This window comes from Penaeus monodon, unplaced genomic scaffold (assembly GCF_015228065.2).
Source record: "Penaeus monodon isolate SGIC_2016 unplaced genomic scaffold, NSTDA_Pmon_1 PmonScaffold_56, whole genome shotgun sequence".
Lineage (NCBI taxonomy): Eukaryota > Metazoa > Arthropoda > Malacostraca > Decapoda > Penaeidae > Penaeus > Penaeus monodon.
Window position 1 is genome coordinate 72,902 of NW_023660551.1, and position 6,748 is coordinate 79,649.

Here is a 6,748-nt window from a genome sequence, read left to right on the forward strand (position 1 = left end):
TCTCAGTTTATTTGATGGAAGTATGAATAATTATGATAGTATTTATTTTCTAACTTTTATTTTCTAACATCTTGTATGGAAGTGAATGATGAATGAACGGAAACATTTGCGTCGATGGCGAGCATGCATTTTTCTTTTGAAGTAGTTTATTTCCTAATTCACAATATTTGGCGCAATGAGTAATTATGGAATACAGACCATAACAACTACAAGAACAGGACGCCGAAAAGGATGAAGATGGCTGATATTAGCTGACATCTACAACAGAAATATCCACAGTATAACACAGATTTTCGGTCTCTCCTGTCAACCAATTGTCTATCCTAATGCGCCTAGGAAAAAAAAAAATGTATATCCAGTTAGTGCTGCTTCCCTCAAGAGGACTATGATTGCCATGTTTACATATCATGAGCCAGGACAGCAGTTATGAAGAAGTATGACCGCAGTTTTAATCTGTTAGGAGCGATTGCCAAAATGAATGCTGCCCAAGTACTCAAAGCCCATCACTTGCCACTCGTGATCCTCTCTAAAAATGTTCCCGCTAGTGAGAAGACTCGTGGTTTAGTGTAGAAGCAGGTAATTAGTCTTTTTTTTTATCTAACAATTACAGTTTGATTTTCGTCGTCTTCGTCTTGAGTCCCTGTGAGTACCAGCTGGCCGAGGGGGAGGATCTCGTTTCCTCTCTGAGAAGCTGCAGAAGGAAGGTACAAGCGGCTGCAGTACGCTTCTCCCTCAGTATTTTTCGGCTTGTTTGTATGATCATGGGATTTGTGGTTATACCCCTGCCAATGTCGGCTAGTCTGTCAGCAAGCTCATTCCCTCTGATGCCAATGTGCTGGGACCCAGTTAATGATTAATCTTCTACCCTGAGCAAGAATTCTCTGTGCTATGATAAGCACAGTGGTTAGGAGGTAGTGTTGTCTTTGGGTGAGCTGGGCTGAAGACAGTTATGGCTGCCCTGGAGTCTATATGTATGTCCTTCCCTCAGGATGTGTGGGCTAGGGCTCCCATGTTTACAACTGCCGTCTGCCTATAGTGAGAAGGTGTTGTTTGTTACCCTCATGGAGTTTTTGTGGCATCCCTTGCTGTAAAGCCAGCGCCTGCAGTGTGGCTCAAGGGATCGACTGATCCATCCGTGAAGTATGTTCTACTACCCGAGGTATGATGGCTGCAATGAACCTTTGGACTTCTGCCTTTGGACTAGCGTGGGGTATGACGTTCATGATAGAGAACTCTATCAAGGTTGTGCCCACAACAGGGCTTCAACAAAGTTAGGGTGAAGCAAGTCCATGCCCTTAGCAAGAACCTGTTCTTTGAGCTGATGGCATATTAACACCATGGCTGTGTGAGACAGTCAGGAGTTGTTTTCAAAGAGCTTATATCTTGTTCTAGGTGTCTGACTATTTTTGTCTTAGGCTTGTGTTCCTAGGAGCCTGGATGACCTTTCACAGGAATTGTGCTGCGATTAAATCGATTTATGAGTCCAGGGCATAGTCCACAATGGGCTGGACGGCATGCACATAGAATGATCTTAGTACTGTGACTGGCTCCTATGTGTCTCCCACTCATTGCTCCTGGAAGGAGAGGGTCCGGTTTATCCTTACCCCAAAGCTTTGGAAATCCTTGATCCATTCCAAGTCCATTCCCTGGATTTTCAGACTTGTGCCCACCCTGTGGTGTTTCATTTTCTAGTGGCATGTGCTGTAATAGGTGACCTTGTCCTGTTCCTGAAGTAGTCCCAAGCCGAAAGCTTTCCTCTGATTCCCATCTCGGTCAGGCTCTCCTGAATGGCAAGAGGATTTGCTAATTCAAAAGCCTTCTCCAGGTCAAGGAATACTACCACAGATGTGCCCATGCCAATTGTGCTTAAGAACGTGGCTATGCTGTGTGCTGTGCTCATGCCCCTGGTGAACCGGTTTAGCACCATCCTCTCGGCCGTCTTGACCAGACAGCTGAGGAGAGAGATGGGGCGGTATTTCCCTGGCTCCTTTGGTTTGGGGATGGGAACTATGGTTGCCCTCTTCAACTCTGGGGTAAAGTGATGTTTCCCAGACTTGATGAGTTGCAAACTCACCTGCTAGACCTAGGTGGGAAATGATGTGGTACGAGATTCCATCAGACCCCAGGGCTTTGCTAGAACTGGTTTTGTAAGCTTTTCTTAGTTCCCTCAGAGAAAAGATAACATCTGAGTTATCGGGTTCGGTTGCCCTTTCTCTGATATGAGCAAGTCTGTTTGATTGTAGACGTCCATGTCTTGCCCTCAGTTTGGCTGGCAGACTGTTGCTGCTTGTTCTCACAGAGAACTCATGCGCCAGTCTGTTTGCCTCGATTGAGGGTCACAGAGAACTCATGGTTGTGTGCAATTTGGGGCTGAGTGGCTGGCAGCTCGCCTGACCGTTGCCATCACTCTGAAAGGCTGTTTGGTGGTTGAAGGACTCACACCATTCCAGCCACTTTTCTTACCTGACTCTGCTGGCAGTTTTCTTGGCATCCCTGACAGTCTCCCTTAGGAGGCTAGGTTGTCAAGGGTTCTTTGCCTTCGGAATTTTTTTCAGCACATGTTTACTCTATGGTTGACCTCCCTAATCTCGTTGTTAAAGTACCAGGCGTCTTTGTGACTCCTGGACCAGGCCGAGTTTTAGGTATGGTCATTGAAGCTGCTTGATTAATGGCAATTTATAAGTCTGGCTTCAAGCACTTTCACATATTCACTTTGTGGGGGTTCTTTGAGTTATAATGCTGTAATGGTCACTTGTGACAGTCTCATCGATACACCAGCTAATCCTCTCCACCAGAGCCGCAGTGGCCAAAGTGAGGTCTAGGACCCCTCCTCTGATATATGTTGACTTGGGTATTGAGAAGAGTGATCTCATGGAATGTCTCAGCATGTTGGCTATGTAATAGCCAGCCGCATCCGGTGCCCAGCAGGGACCCTAGAGGGAGGGTGGTGTGCATTGATGTCTCCCCCTATATCACTCGGTCATGTGCTGCAGAAACACAGACTTGGCTGATGTGTAAGCTCTTACAGCTTGGCTGGCTGTACACATTGTACAGTTTGAGGGCCCCCTGGCCAGGTGAATTTCAACAGCAAGAGATTCAACATAGTCTCCACAGTGCGGTGCATCGACTATTGCAGAACAGGGATTGTTGCTCTGACAAGGGTGATCAATCCTCTCTTGCCAGCATGTGTGGCAGCATGAAGACATGATACCCTGAGAAGTGAACAGTTTTCCACTGTTAATGTCTCCTGGAGCATGACATTGTCATGCTCCTTGATCGCACTATTGCGTAAGGATGGCATTCCTTGAGAGAAGCCATAAATGTTCCACTGTAGTATGCTTGTTGTTTGTCATGATGTTACTTGGTGATAATTACATCAGAGACATTGTCATATTCACATTGAAGGTATCGGAGCATGTCCTGGGTGGAGTGGGGAGGGGAGTCTCATCCTAGGGTGAGGGTGGGGATTGTTTGGCTCTCTCCAGCTTCTTCCCTTCAGGACTGCAACAGTCTGGGTCATTGCTGTCATGGCGACCATGACTGCCTTCTCGGCCACTTAACTCGACTTCCCCAGGGCTGTTGCTACTGCTGTGACTACAGCATTCACAGGAGTCATATCTTCCTCATCTAAGAAGAGATGATCATCTCTTGGGTGGGGTCTGTAGTGCTCTTTGAACCTTTATTTCCTGTGGCTCTTTTTCTGCACTTTTTGCATGGCCGGAAACTCCTTTTTGTTGGAGATATCTGGTGTCAGTTGGGGAGTGGCTTCCTTCCTCTTAGTAGGTTAGGGGCTTTTTCACTTTTGTTCTTTGCCAGACATAGGCGCCTGGGGAGCATAATGGTCATGCCCTGATATCTGGCAACCCAGATCGACAACTGGATTTTTCGCTGCATCACCAGTGCCCTGACCAGTTCGTAGGCATTGTCAAAGCCTTCAGGTTTAGCTGATATTTTAAAAAGTGGGAGAAACCCCCTAGGGGTCCAGACTCTTCCTCAGAGTCTGTCTCCGGCCTGGGACGTTTCGGCCCGCGCTTTGGGCTTGGGCCTTACTTAGGGGGGCAGCGGCTGATTCAGTTTGTGCTCCTATCTCAGTCAGGGGGGACGTGTGAGGGGAACTCAGAGGCTTCCCTGGCTTGGGTGCAGGCCTGGAGAGGCCAGCACGAGAGTCCATCTGTTTGGACAATCTGATGGACAGACATTTGGTTTGGATGTTTTTTCTGTCTTGTCCATTTTGGCAGCAGGCATGCCCAGAGTCATCCTGTGTATGGGATTTTCTTTTGCCACGTATGGCTTCAGGTGGTTTGCCGTGGTCTGGGCCTTGTATAGATCATCAACATTTGAATCTGTGTTTTTTTTTTAGTTGTTTTTCCATGTATTTGCTTTTCCTCTCACTCCCCCCCCCCCACGGAGTCCCAAAAAGTGGAAGCTGAATGTAAAAGCCAGTGTCCCAAAAGCTACAGGGGTGATGAAGGATATACGCAGCCAATAGCCATTATAACGGCACTCGTGTGGTGCCAACGGCGGCATGACTGCTTGACCCTAGCCTCCGAAGGGGACCAGCCAATTGGGCCCGACCGGGCCAGGATCAGGCCGCCTGCTTACTTAGAAGACCAAAGTGGTGTGTTTTCTAGCCACAGGGTTTATCATTCTTGGCACCGCTCAACCTCCAGGACTCCCATCTCCACAGTGCAAGGCTGCCCCACACAGCAAACCCCCCGGGGAAAGACCAGAGGGGATGCCCTTCCACCTACAGGACATCATTGTTTGGCTTCTGCTTCACCTCAGTGAGGGAAGGGAAACTCTTGCACTTTTTCCTGGTAGTTTCCTTTCATCCTCTGAAACACACCCAAGGTTTTTCACCTCAGTGAGGGAGGAGAGGACCTATACCTTTTTTAAAGTGAATCCCTCTTCCCTCTGAAACAGCCACCCAAGGGCTATGTCACCTCAGTGAGGGAAGGAAGCTCTTGCACTTTTTCCAGGCGGTTCCCTTCATCCCCTCTGAAACAACCACACAAAAGTTGTTTCTCCTCAGTGAGTGAGGAGAGGACCTGTACCTTTTCAAAGTGAATCCCTCTTCCCTCTGAAACAGCCACCCAGAGGCTGTTTCACCTCAGTGAGGGAAGAGGGTCCTGCACATGTTCAAGGAAGTTCCTTCATCCCTCTGAAACAGTCACCCAAGGCTGATTCACCACAATGAGGGAGAGAAACTAATGGCGGGATAGGAAGACCATGTTCTGTCCAGCAGCAGCTACTTAGACAGAAGCAGGCTGAGGGCCTAAGTAAGGGAGGGGTTCCTATCTGCCTATTCATTCCTATGCAAAAAAAAAACTAGAGTGGCAGTCATCAGATGATTTGCCATACCAGTCCCTAGCAAATAGAATGGCAACTCTGCACACCGTATGGCAGGTACGCTAAGGCCCCCCAGACACACTCTCCCCTGCGGGAGGTAAAGGTCTGCCCATGTCCGGGCACGTGCCTGAAGATGGGGTCCAGCTCACCAGGTGTGCAGAGAGTTATCCTAATGCCGAAAATCGTAAAGGAAAAATAGGCACGAAGCTAAATGCAAGAAATTTGTGGCAACAATGAAGGGTGAACACGAAAGCGACTGGATTAGCGATAAAAAACAAGGCCGAATTTGCTGTGGGTGGGCCCCGATACATCTCTTTAAACCACCCAAGGAAAACCTTGAGACCGAGAGGTCATTAGAGTTCTCTTGGCGTTATCTGGCTTAGCGCAACCCGCTGCACCCTGTTGAACACCTTTACGGGTACGTTCCTCCCTTAGCTCTGAATGAGCCGCGTAAATGCTGAGTGGAGAGAGGGGAGCCTGGCCTGTGGCGACTAATGCCGACTCGCTCACGTGTGTCAGCTGGTGCTGACTATGCTGAACGTAGTCCTTCCCACCGTGGTTCCCAGCAGTAACCTCCAGGTCACAGTTGCATCTTCTTGCCCTGGGTTTGGGGGGCGAACTGCCGGCCCCTTGGATGAGAGGCCGATACGTATTTCGTTCGATTGAGATTTGCGAAGTTCTGGCTTCGCCCGGGCCTTTCATTTATGGTCCGGCCTGTGTCAGCTTTTTATGGCTGTCTCATTTGGTTCTCTCTCTGACATTCGGTACCAGAGGTACGGAGTTATGGCCCACCAGCGTGTGGACACGCTCTGGCTTCGTACCAACTCCTGCCCCCCTATCCACCCTGGGGTAATGGGGCGGCTCGGGGGAGGTGGGCCTTGCCAGTCCTCCTCCCCCCGAATGACCTCTGGCAAAAGTCCTTCATAAATGGAAATGCTGGGGGAGGGGTGTTTCCCTCCCACCCACAATAAGGCGGGCTGGGTCCCGCTGGGAGGGCAAATGTCGGGGTGCAGGATTGGAATGAGAGTTACTCGTCCCGCCTGCGCTCCGGCAGGCGCCAACCCACCATGAAGCTTGTGGGGGAAAGCCCTCGGGGGTTCCCGAGGGCACAGGTGGATAGGCGGTCCCACAGCCTGCCGACCCCCCTTTATTTGGGGCTGCGTTGGCGGGGGCGGCAGATGTGGCGTGCACCCGGAGTGACCACCCGAGGCTTAATCTCAGGCGTGCTTTCCGGGTAGGCGCTTGGAACATCCGGTTCCTTGCGGCAGGATGACGGTTACCTTTTGCTATCCGGGAAAATTTAAGCGACTGGGGGTTGAGGTGCTGCCCTCTCAGAGGTGAGAACCTGGTACGGCCGATCATGTGGGTGGTTACACCTACTACTGTGGCCCAGCGATGG